This window comes from Electrona antarctica (assembly GCF_951216825.1).
Source record: "Electrona antarctica genome assembly, chromosome: 21".
In the NCBI taxonomy this organism is placed as follows: domain Eukaryota; kingdom Metazoa; phylum Chordata; class Actinopteri; order Myctophiformes; family Myctophidae; genus Electrona; species Electrona antarctica.
The window spans coordinates 29,281,134-29,294,074 of record NC_136802.1 but is presented as its reverse complement, the minus strand read 5'-3'; the positions used below and the strand labels follow the sequence as shown (position 1 = coordinate 29,294,074).

At 36.5% G+C, this 12,941-nt stretch overlaps 1 protein-coding gene across 1 annotated transcript in view; it reads right to left on the bottom strand.

Moving 5' to 3' along the window:
• etnppl (ethanolamine-phosphate phospho-lyase) overlaps positions 1 to 12,941 on the bottom strand; it is a 79,657-nt gene that overhangs the window by 32,108 nt on the left and 34,608 nt on the right. The window lies entirely within an intron of this gene.

Sequence of the window (12,941 nt, the reverse complement as noted above, 5' to 3'; positions counted from 1 at the left end):
ATTGAGAATGCATTGGGCGTTAAAGTTAAATAACTCAGAAACTACAAAACATTTCAAAGTAAGAAGTTCCAGCATGTGTCTCCACAGTAAGCTGAATTATAAAAAGTGTGAATGGAGTTTCTAGGTGAAAGTGCTTTTTTGACGTGCCAATATCTGCCATTGAGCCCCATTGTAAAATTCTCAAATTTGAAAGCACTATATTTCTAAAACTATGATACATTTCAAAGATTCCTTTTCAGGCAAACATGTCCACCGTAAGATGAACCTAAGTAGGCTTGAATGGGGTTTCTAGGTGTAAGTATGTAGGACTAGTAGCATGCCAAAGTTTGTGCTATTGCCATTGAGAATGCATTGGGCGTTAAAGTTAAATAACTCAGAAACTACAAAACAATTCAAAGTAAAAAGTTCCAGCATGTGTCTCCACAGTAAGCTGAATTATAAAAAGTGTGAATGGAGTTTCTAGGTGAAAGTGCTTTTTTGACGTGCCAATATCTGCCATTGAGCCCCATTGTAAAATTCTCAAATTTGAAAGCACTATATTTCTACAACTATGAAACATTTCAAAGATTCCTTTTCAGGCAAACATGTCCACCGTAAGATGAACCTAAGTAGGCTTGAATGGGGTTTCTAGGTGTAAGTATGTAGGACTAGTAGCATGCCAAAGTTTGTGCTATTGCCATTGAGAATGCATTGGGCGTTAAAGTTAAATAACTCAGAAACTACAAAACATTTCAAAGTAAAAAGTTCCAGCATGTGTCTCCACAGTATGCTGAATTATAAAAAGTGTGAATGGAGTTTCTAGGTGAAAGTGCTTTTTTGACGTGCCAATATCTGCCATTGAGCCCCATTGTAAAATTCTCAAATTTGAAAGCACTATATTTCTAAAATTATGAAACATTTCAAAGATTCCTTTTCAGGCAAACATGTCCACCGTAAGATGAACCTAAGTAGGCTTGAATGGGGTTTCTAGGTGTAAGTATGTATGACTAGTAGCATGCCAAAGTTTGTGCTATTGCCATTGAGAATGCATTGGGCGTTAAAGTTAAATAACTCAGAAACTACAAAACATTTCAAAGTAAAAAGTTCCAGCATGTGTCTCCACAGTAAGCTGAATTATAAAACGTGTGAATGGAGTTTCTAGGTGAAAGTGATTTTTTGACGTGCCAATATCTGCCATTGAGCCCCATTGTAAAATTCTCAAATTTGAAAGCACTATATTTCTAAAACTATGAAACATTTCAAAGATTCCTTTTCAGGCAAACATGTCCACCGTAAGATGAACCTAAGTAGGCTTGAATGGGGTTTCTAGGTATAAGTATGTAGGACTAGTAGCATGCCAAAGTTTGTGCTATTGCCATTGAGAATGCATTGGGCGTTAAAGTTAAATAACTCAGAAACTACAAAACATTTCAAAGTAAAAAGTTCCAGCATGTGTCTCCACAGTAAGCTGAATTATAAAACGTGTGAATGGAGTTTCTAGGTGAAAGTGATTTTTTGACGTGCCAATATCTGCCATTGAGCCCCATTGTAAAATTCTCAAATTTGAAAGCACTATATTTCTAAAACTATGAAACATTTCAAAGATTCCTTTTCAGGCAAACATGTCCACCGTAAGATGAACCTAAGTAGGCTTGAATGGGGTTTCTAGGTATAAGTATGTAGGACTAGTAGCATGCCAAAGTTTGTGCTATTGCCATTGAGAATGCATTGGGCGTTAAAGTTAAATAACTCAGAAACTACAAAACATTTCAAAGTAAAAAGTTCCAGCATGTGTCTCCACAGTAAGCTGAATTATAAAACGTGTGAATGGAGTTTCTAGGTGAAAGTGATTTTGACGTGCCACTATCTGCCATTATAAATTTCTCACATTTAAAGCACTATATTTCTAAAACTATGAAACATTTCAAAGATTCCTTTTCAGGCAAACAAGTCCACCGTAAGATGAACCTAAATAGGTTTGAATGGGGATTCTAGGTGTAAGTATGTAGGACTAGTAGCATGCCAAAGTTTAATTTTTTTTCGGACGGCATACTATAGCATGTCGTTTTTCGTGATTTTGGACTATTTGAAAAAAATATGAAAATCATGAAAAAACGACATACTATAGTTCATGGCTTCGGACGGCATACTATAGCATGTCGTTTTTCATGATTTTGGAGGATTTGAAAAAAAGATGAAAATCATGAAAAAACAACATACTATAGTCCATGGTTTGGGACGGCATAATATATTATGTCATATTTTCATGATTTTGGGACACTATGTCAGAGCCAGGACTTGAACCTGCAGCCTCCTGATTACCAGGCAGGCTCTGTACCCAGTGATCCACTGTGCATGCTGTTCTTAAAAGGCCGAATAGATAATGACAGAAGAGCCAGAGACTTGTTTCCATTGTGGTTCATAAACATTCGAGCGTCTAGAGATAAACAACAGCAAAAGAAACAATAGACAAATCTCCTGTTATTTTATTTTTTGTATTTTATTTTTGTATCAATGTTGTACTCAAAGGGAACAGCAGACTGCATTGTGGCAGGTAGCAAGTAGATCATTGACTTAGCACACTGGCTGCATGATCTGGAGATAGTGGGTTCAAACCCCACTCAATTCTTTACTTGCCAAAATCTGCCATTGACCCCCATTCTGAATTTCTCAAATTTAAAAGCACTATATTTCTAAAACTATGAAACATTTCAAAGATTCCTTTTCAGGCAAACATGTCCACCGTAAGATGAACCTAAGTAGGCTTGAATGGGGTTTCTAGGTGTAAGTATGTAGGACTAGTAGCATGCCAAAGTTTGTGCTATTGCCATTGAGAATGCATTGGGCGTTAAAGTTAAATAACTCAGAAACTACAAAACATTTCAAAGTAAAAAGTTCCAGCATGTGTCTCCACAGTAAGCTGAATTATAAAAAGTGTGAATGGAGTTTCTAGGTGAAAGTGCTTTTTTGACGTGCCAATATCTGCCATTGAGCCCCATTGTAAAATTCTCAAATTTGAAAGCACTATATTTCTAAAACTATGAAACATTTCAAAGATTCCTTTTCAGGCAAACATGTCCACCGTAAGATGAACCTAAGTAGGCTTGAATGGGGTTTCTAGGTGTAAGTATGTAGGACTAGTAGCATGCCAAAGTTTGTGCTATTGCCATTGAGAATGCATTGGGCGTTAAATTTAAATAACTCAGAAACTACAAAACATTTCAAAGTAAAAAGTTCCAGCATGTGTCTCCACAGTAAGCTGAATTATAAAATGTGTGAATGGAGTTTCTAGGTGAAAGTGATTTTGATGTGCCACTATCTGCCATTATAAATTTCTCACATTTAAAGCACTATATTTCTAAAACTATGAAACATTTCAAAGATTCCTTTTCAGGCAAACATGTCCACCGTAAGATGAACCTAAATAGGTTTGAATGGGGATTCTAGGTGTAAGTATGTAGGACTAGTAGCATGCCAAAGTTAGAATTTTTTCGGACGACATACTATAGCATGTCGTTTTTCGTGATTTTGGACTATTTGAAAAAAAGTTGAAAATCATGAAAAAACGACATACTATAGTTCATGGCTTCGGACGGCATACTATAGCATGTCGTTTTTCATGATTTTGGGACACTATGTCAGAGCCAGGACTTGAACCTGCAGCCTCCTGATTACCAGGCAGGCTCTGTACCCAGTGATCCACTGTGCATGCTGTTCTTAAAAGGCCGAATAGATAATGACAGAAGAGCCAGAGACTTGTTTCCATTGTGGTTCATAAACATTCGAGCGTCTAGAGATAAACAACAGCAAAAGAAACAATAGACAAATCTCCTGTTATTTTATTTTTTGTATTTTATTTTTGTATCAATGTTGTACTCAAAGGGAACAGCAGACTGCATTGTGGCAGGTAGCAAGTAGATCATTGACTTAGCACACTGGCTGCATGATCTGGAGATAGTGGGTTCAAACCCCACTCAATTCTTTACTTGCCAAAATCTGCCATTGACCCCCATTCTGAATTTCTCAAATTTAAAAGCACTATATTTCTAAAACTATGAAACATTTCAAAGATTCCTTTTCAGGCAAACATGTCCACCGTAAGATGAACCTAAGTAGGCTTGAATGGGGTTTCTAGGTGTAAGTATGTAGGACTAGTAGCATGCCAAAGTTTGTGCTATTGCCATTGAGAATGCATTGGGCGTTAAAGTTAAATAACTCAGAAACTACAAAACATTTCAAAGTAAAAAGTTCCAGCATGTGTCTCCACAGTAAGCTGAATTATAAAAAGTGTGAATGGAGTTTCTAGGTGAAAGTGCTTTTTTGACGTGCCAATATCTGCCATTGAGCCCCATTGTAAAATTCTCAAATTTGAAAGCACTATATTTCTAAAACTATGAAACATTTCAAAGATTCCTTTTCAGGCAAACATGTCCACCGTAAGATGAACCTAAGTAGGCTTGAATGGGGTTTCTAGGTGTAAGTATGTAGGACTAGTAGCATGCCAAAGTTTGTGCTATTGCCATTGAGAATGCATTGGGCGTTAAAGTTAAATAACTCAGAAACTACAAAACATTTCAAAGTAAAAAGTTCCAGCATGTGTCTCCACAGTAAGCTGAATTATAAAAAGTGTGAATGGAGTTTCTAGGTGAAAGTGCTTTTTTGACGTGCCAATATCTGCCATTGAGCCCCATTGTAAAATTCTCAAATTTGAAAGCACTATATTTCTAAAACTATGAAACATTTCAAAGATTCCTTTTCAGGCAAACATGTCCACCGTAAGATGAACCTAAGTAGGCTTGAATGGGGTTTCTAGGTGTAAGTATGTAGGACTAGTAGCATGCCAAAGTTTGTGCTATTGCCATTGAGAATGCATTGGGCGTTAAAGTTAAATAACTCAGAAACGACAAAACATTTCAAAGTAAAAAGTTCCAGCATGTGTCTCCACAGTAAGCTGAATTATAAAAAGTGTGAATGGAGTTTCTAGGTGAAAGTGCTTTTTTGACGTGCCAATATCTGCCATTGAGCCCCATTGTAAAATTCTCAAATTTGAAAGCACTATATTTCTAAAACTATGAAACATTTCAAAGATTCCTTTTCAGGCAAACTTGTCCACCGTAAGATGAACCTAAGTAGGCTTGAATGGGGTTTCTAGGTGTAAGTATGTAGGACTAGTAGCATGCCAAAGTTTGTGCTATTGCCATTGAGAATGCATTGGGCGTTAAAGTTAAATAACTCAGAAACGACAAAACATTTCAAAGTAAAAAGTTCCAGCATGTGTCTCCACAGTAAGCTGAATTATAAAAAGTGTGAATGGAGTTTCTAGGTGAAAGTGCTTTTTTGACGTGCCAATATCTGCCATTGAGCCCCATTGTAAAATTCTCAAATTTGAAAGCACTATATTTCTAAAACTATGAAACATTTCAAAGATTCCTTTTCAGGCAAACATGTCCACCGTAAGATGAACCTAAGTAGGCTTGAATGGGGTTTCTAGGTGTAAGTATGTAGGACTAGTAGCATGCCAAAGTTTGTGCTATTGCCATTGAGAATGCATTGGGCGTTAAAGTTAAATAACTCAGAAACGACAAAACATTTCAAAGTAAAAAGTTCCAGCATGTGTCTCCACAGTAAGCTGAATTATAAAAAGTGTGAATGGAGTTTCTAGGTGAAAGTGCTTTTTTGACGTGCCAATATCTGCCATTGAGCCCCATTGTAAAATTCTCAAATTTGAAAGCACTATATTTCTAAAACTATGAAACATTTCAAAGATTCCTTTTCAGGCAAACATGTCCACCGTAAGATGAACCTAAGTAGGCTTGAATGGGGTTTCTAGGTGTAAGTATGTAGGACTAGTAGCATGCCAAAGTTTGTGCTATTGCCATTGAGAATGCATTGGGCGTTAAAGTTAAATAACTCAGAAACGACAAAACATTTCAAAGTAAAAAGTTCCAGCATGTGTCTCCACAGTAAGCTGAATTATAAAAAGTGTGAATGGAGTTTCTAGGTGAAAGTGCTTTTTTGACGTGCCAATATCTGCCATTGAGCCCCATTGTAAAATTCTCAAATTTGAAAGCACTATATTTCTAAAACTATGAAACATTTCAAAGATTCCTTTTCAGGCAAACTTGTCCACCGTAAGATGAACCTAAGTAGGCTTGAATGGGGTTTCTAGGTGTAAGTATGTAGGACTAGTAGCATGCCAAAGTTTGTGCTATTGCCATTGAGAATGCATTGGGCGTTAAAGTTAAATAACTCAGAAACGACAAAACATTTCAAAGTAAAAAGTTCCAGCATGTGTCTCCACAGTAAGCTGAATTATAAAAAGTGTGAATGGAGTTTCTAGGTGAAAGTGCTTTTTTGACGTGCCAATATCTGCCATTGAGCCCCATTGTAAAATTCTCAAATTTGAAAGCACTATATTTCTAAAACTATGAAACATTTCAAAGATTCCTTTTCAGGCAAACATGTCCACCGTAAGATGAACCTAAGTAGGCTTGAATGGGGTTTCTAGGTGTAAGTATGTAGGACTAGTAGCATGCCAAAGTTTGTGCTATTGCCATTGAGAATGCATTGGGCGTTAAAGTTAAATAACTCAGAAACGACAAAACATTTCAAAGTAAAAAGTTCCAGCATGTGTCTCCACAGTAAGCTGAATTATAAAAAGTGTGAATGGAGTTTCTAGGTGAAAGTGCTTTTTTGACGTGCCAATATCTGCCATTGAGCCCCATTGTAAAATTCTCAAATTTGAAAGCACTATATTTCTAAAACTATGAAACATTTCAAAGATTCCTTTTCAGGCAAACATGTCCACCGTAAGATGAACCTAAGTAGGCTTGAATGGGGTTTCTAGGTGTAAGTATGTAGGACTAGTAGCATGCCAAAGTTTGTGCTATTGCCATTGAGAATGCATTGGGCGTTAAAGTTAAATAACTCAGAAACTACAAAACATTTCAAAGTAAAAAGTTCCAGCATGTGTCTCCACAGTAAGCTGAATTATAAAAAGTGTGAATGGAGTTTCTAGGTGAAAGTGCTTTTTTGACGTGCCAATATCTGCCATTGAGCCCCATTGTAAAATTCTCAAATTTGAAAGCACTATATTTCTAAAACTATGAAACATTTCAAAGATTCCTTTTCAGGCAAACATGTCCACCGTAAGATGAACCTAAGTAGGCTTGAATGGGGTTTCTAGGTGTAAGTATGTAGGACTAGTAGCATGCCAAAGTTTGTGCTATTGCCATTGAGAATGCATTGGGCGTTAAAGTTAAATAACTCAGAAACGACAAAACATTTCAAAGTAAAAAGTTCCAGCATGTGTCTCCACAGTAAGCTGAATTATAAAAAGTGTGAATGGAGTTTCTAGGTGAAAGTGCTTTTTTGACGTGCCAATATCTGCCATTGAGCCCCATTGTAAAATTCTCAAATTTGAAAGCACTATATTTCTAAAACTATGAAACATTTCAAAGATTCCTTTTCAGGCAAACTTGTCCACCGTAAGATGAACCTAAGTAGGCTTGAATGGGGTTTCTAGGTGTAAGTATGTAGGACTAGTAGCATGCCAAAGTTTGTGCTATTGCCATTGAGAATGCATTGGGCGTTAAAGTTAAATAACTCAGAAACGACAAAACATTTCAAAGTAAAAAGTTCCAGCATGTGTCTCCACAGTAAGCTGAATTATAAAAAGTGTGAATGGAGTTTCTAGGTGAAAGTGCTTTTTTGACGTGCCAATATCTGCCATTGAGCCCCATTGTAAAATTCTCAAATTTGAAAGCACTATATTTCTAAAACTATGAAACATTTCAAAGATTCCTTTTCAGGCAAACATGTCCACCGTAAGATGAACCTAAGTAGGCTTGAATGGGGTTTCTAGGTGTAAGTATGTAGGACTAGTAGCATGCCAAAGTTTGTGCTATTGCCATTGAGAATGCATTGGGCGTTAAAGTTAAATAACTCAGAAACTACAAAACATTTCAAAGTAAAAAGTTCCAGCATGTGTCTCCACAGTAAGCTGAATTATAAAAAGTGTGAATGGAGTTTCTAGTTGAAAGTGCTTTTTTGACGTGCCAATATCTGCCATTGAGCCCCATTGTAAAATTCTCAAATTTGAAAGCACTATATTTCTAAAACTATGAAACATTTCAAAGATTCCTTTTCAGGCAAACATGTCCACCGTAAGATGAACCTAAGTAGGCTTGAATGGGGTTTCTAGGTGTAAGTATGTAGGACTAGTAGCATGCCAAAGTTTGTGCTATTGCCATTGAGAATGCATTGGGCGTTAAAGTTAAATAACTCAGAAACGACAAAACATTTCAAAGTAAAAAGTTCCAGCATGTGTCTCCACAGTAAGCTGAATTATAAAAAGTGTGAATGGAGTTTCTAGGTGAAAGTGCTTTTTTGACGTGCCAATATCTGCCATTGAGCCCCATTGTAAAATTCTCAAATTTGAAAGCACTATATTTCTAAAACTATGAAACATTTCAAAGATTCCTTTTCAGGCAAACATGTCCACCGTAAGATGAACCTAAGTAGGCTTGAATGGGGTTTCTAGGTGTAAGTATGTAGGACTAGTAGCATGCCAAAGTTTGTGCTATTGCCATTGAGAATGCATTGGGCGTTAAAGTTAAATAACTCAGAAACTACAAAACATTTCAAAGTAAAAAGTTCCAGCATGTGTCTCCACAGTAAGCTGAATTATAAAACGTGTGAATGGAGTTTCTAGGTGAAAGTGATTTTGATGTGCCACTATCTGCCATTATACATTTCTCACATTTAAAGCACTATATTTCTAAAACTATGAAACATTTCAAAGATTCCTTTTCAGGCAAACATGTCCACCGTAAGATGAACCTAAGTAGGCTTGAATGGGGTTTCTAGGTGTAAGTATGTAGAACTAGTAGCATGCCAAAGTTTGTGCTATTGCCATTGAGAATGCATTGGGCGTTAAAGTTAAATAACTCAGAAACTACAAAACATTTCAAAGTAAAAAGTTCCAGCATGTGTCTCCACAGTGAGCTGAATTATAAAAAGTGTGAATGGAGTTTCTAGGTGAAAGTGCTTTTTTGACGTGCCAATATCTGCCATTGAGCCCCATTGTAAAATTCTCAAATTTGAAAGCACTATATTTCTAAAACTATGAAACATTTCAAAGATTCCTTTTCAGGCAAACATGTCCACCGTAAGATGAACCTAAGTAGGCTTGAATGGGGTTTCTAGGTGTAAGTATGTAGGACTAGTAGCATGCCAAAGTTTGTGCTATTGCCATTGAGAATGCATTGGGCGTTAAAGTTAAATAACTCAGAAACTACAAAACATTTCAAAGTAAAAAGTTCCAGCATGTGTCTCCACAGTAAGCTGAATTATAAAAAGTGTGAATGGAGTTTCTAGGTGAAAGTGCTTTTTTGACGTGCCAATATCTGCCATTGAGCCCCATTGTAAAATTCTCAAATTTGAAAGCACTATATTTCTAAAACTATGAAACATTTCAAAGATTCCTTTTCAGGCAAACATGTCCACCGTAAGATGAACCTAAGTAGGCTTGAATGGGGTTTCTAGGTGTAAGTATGTAGGACTAGTAGCATGCCAAAGTTTGTGCTATTGCCATTGAGAATGCATTGGGCGTATAAGTTAAATAACTCAGAAACGACAAAACATTTCAAAGTAAAAAGTTCCAGCATGTGTCTCCACAGTAAGCTGAATTATAAAAAGTGTGAATGGAGTTTCTAGGTGAAAGTGCTTTTTTGACGTGCCAATATCTGCCATTGAGCCCCATTGTAAAATTCTCAAATTTGAAAGCACTATATTTCTAAAACTATGAAACATTTCAAAGATTCCTTTTCAGGCAAACATGTCCACCGTAAGATGAACCTAAGTAGGCTTGAATGGGGTTTCTAGGTGTAAGTATGTAGGACTAGTAGCATGCCAAAGTTTGTGCTATTGCCATTGAGAATGCATTGGGCGTTAAAGTTAAATAACTCAGAAACGACAAAACATTTCAAAGTAAAAAGTTCCAGCATGTGTCTCCACAGTAAGCTGAATTATAAAAAGTGTGAATGGAGTTTCTAGGTGAAAGTGCTTTTTTGACGTGCCAATATCTGCCATTGAGCCCCATTGTAAAATTCTCAAATTTGAAAGCACTATATTTCTAAAACTATGAAACATTTCAAAGATTCCTTTTCAGGCAAACATGTCCACCGTAAGATGAACCTAAGTAGGCTTGAATGGGGTTTCTAGGTGTAAGTATGTAGGACTAGTAGCATGCCAAAGTTTGTGCTATTGCCATTGAGAATGCATTGGGCGTTAAAGTTAAATAACTCAGAAACTACAAAACATTTCAAAGTAAAAAGTTCCAGCATGTGTCTCCACAGTAAGCTGAATTATAAAACGTGTGAATGGAGTTTCTAGGTGAAAGTGATTTTGATGTGCCACTATCTGCCATTATAAATTTCTCACATTTAAAGCACTATATTTCTAAAACTATGAAACATTTCAAAGATTCCTTTTCAGGCAAACATGTCCACCGTAAGATGAACCTAAGTAGGCTTGAATGGGGTTTCTAGGTGTAAGTATGTAGGACTAGTAGCATGCCAAAGTTTGTGCTATTGCCATTGAGAATGCATTGGGCGTTAAAGTTAAATAACTCAGAAACTACAAAACATTTCAAAGTAAAAAGTTCCAGCATGTGTCTCCACAGTAAGCTGAATTATAAAAAGTGTGAATGGAGTTTCTAGGTGAAAGTGCTTTTTTGACGTGCCAATATCTGCCATTGAGCCCCATTGTAAAATTCTCAAATTTGAAAGCACTATATTTCTAAAACTATGAAACATTTCAAAGATTCCTTTTCAGGCAAACATGTCCACCGTAAGATGAACCTAAGTAGGCTTGAATGGGGTTTCTAGGTGTAAGTATGTAGGACTAGTAGCATGCCAAAGTTTGTGCTATTGCCATTGAGAATGCATTGGGCGTTAAAGTTAAATAACTCAGAAACGACAAAACATTTCAAAGTAAAAAGTTCCAGCATGTGTCTCCACAGTAAGCTGAATTATAAAAAGTGTGAATGGAGTTTCTAGGTGAAAGTGCTTTTTTGACGTGCCAATATCTGCCATTGAGCCCCATTGTAAAATTCTCAAATTTGAAAGCACTATATTTCTAAAACTATGAAACATTTCAAAGATTCCTTTTCAGGCAAACATGTCCACCGTAAGATGAACCTAAGTAGGCTTGAATGGGGTTTCTAGGTGTAAGTATGTAGGACTAGTAGCATGCCAAAGTTTGTGCTATTGCCATTGAGAATGCATTGGGCGTTAAAGTTAAATAACTCAGAAACGACAAAACATTTCAAAGTAAAAAGTTCCAGCATGTGTCTCCACAGTAAGCTGAATTATAAAAAGTGTGAATGGAGTTTCTAGGTGAAAGTGCTTTTTTGACGTGCCAATATCTGCCATTGAGCCCCATTGTAAAATTCTCAAATTTGAAAGCACTATATTTCTAAAACTATGAAACATTTCAAAGATTCCTTTTCAGGCAAACATGTCCACCGTAAGATGAACCTAAGTAGGCTTGAATGGGGTTTCTAGGTGTAAGTATGTAGGACTAGTAGCATGCCAAAGTTTGTGCTATTGCCATTGAGAATGCATTGGGCGTTAAAGTTAAATAACTCAGAAACTACAAAACATTTCAAAGTAAAAAGTTCCAGCATGTGTCTCCACAGTAAGCTGAATTATAAAAAGTGTGAATGGAGTTTCTAGGTGAAAGTGCTTTTTTGACGTGCCAATATCTGCCATTGAGCCCCATTGTAAAATTCTCAAATTTGAAAGCACTATATTTCTAAAACTATGAAACATTTCAAAGATTCCTTTTCAGGCAAACATGTCCACCGTAAGATGAACCTAAGTAGGCTTGAATGGGGTTTCTAGGTGTAAGTATGTAGGACTAGTAGCATGCCAAAGTTTGTGCTATTGCCATTGAGAATGCATTGGGCGTTAAAGTTAAATAACTCAGAAACGACAAAACATTTCAAAGTAAAAAGTTCCAGCATGTGTCTCCACAGTAAGCTGAATTATAAAAAGTGTGAATGGAGTTTCTAGGTGAAAGTGCTTTTTTGACGTGCCAATATCTGCCATTGAGCCCCATTGTAAAATTCTCAAATTTGAAAGCACTATATTTCTAAAACTATGAAACATTTCAAAGATTCCTTTTCAGGCAAACATGTCCACCGTAAGATGAACCTAAGTAGGCTTGAATGGGGTTTCTAGGTGTAAGTATGTAGGACTAGTAGCATGCCAAAGTTTGTGCTATTGCCATTGAGAATGCATTGGGCGTTAAAGTTAAATAACTCAGAAACTACAAAACATTTCAAAGTAAAAAGTTCCAGCATGTGTCTCCACAGTAAGCTGAATTATAAAAAGTGTGAATGGAGTTTCTAGGTGAAAGTGCTTTTTTGACGTGCCAATATCTGCCATTGAGCCCCATTGTAAAATTCTCAAATTTGAAAGCACTATATTTCTAAAACTATGAAACATTTCAAAGATTCCTTTTCAGGCAAACATGTCCACCGTAAGATGAACCTAAGTAGGCTTGAATGGGGTTTCTAGGTGTAAGTATGTAGGACTAGTAGCATGCCAAAGTTTGTGCTATTGCCATTGAGAATGCATTGGGCGTTAAAGTTAAATAACTCAGAAACGACAAAACATTTCAAAGTAAAAAGTTCCAGCATGTGTCTCCACAGTAAGCTGAATTATAAAAAGTGTGAATGGAGTTTCTAGGTGAAAGTGCTTTTTTGACGTGCCAATATCTGCCATTGAGCCCCATTGTAAAATTCTCAAATTTGAAAGCACTATATTTCTAAAACTATGAAACATTTCAAAGATTCCTTTTCAGGCAAACTTGTCCACCGTAAGATGAACCTAAGTAGGCTTGAATGGGGTTTCTAGGTGTAAGTATGTAGGACTAGTAGCATGCCAAAGTTTGTG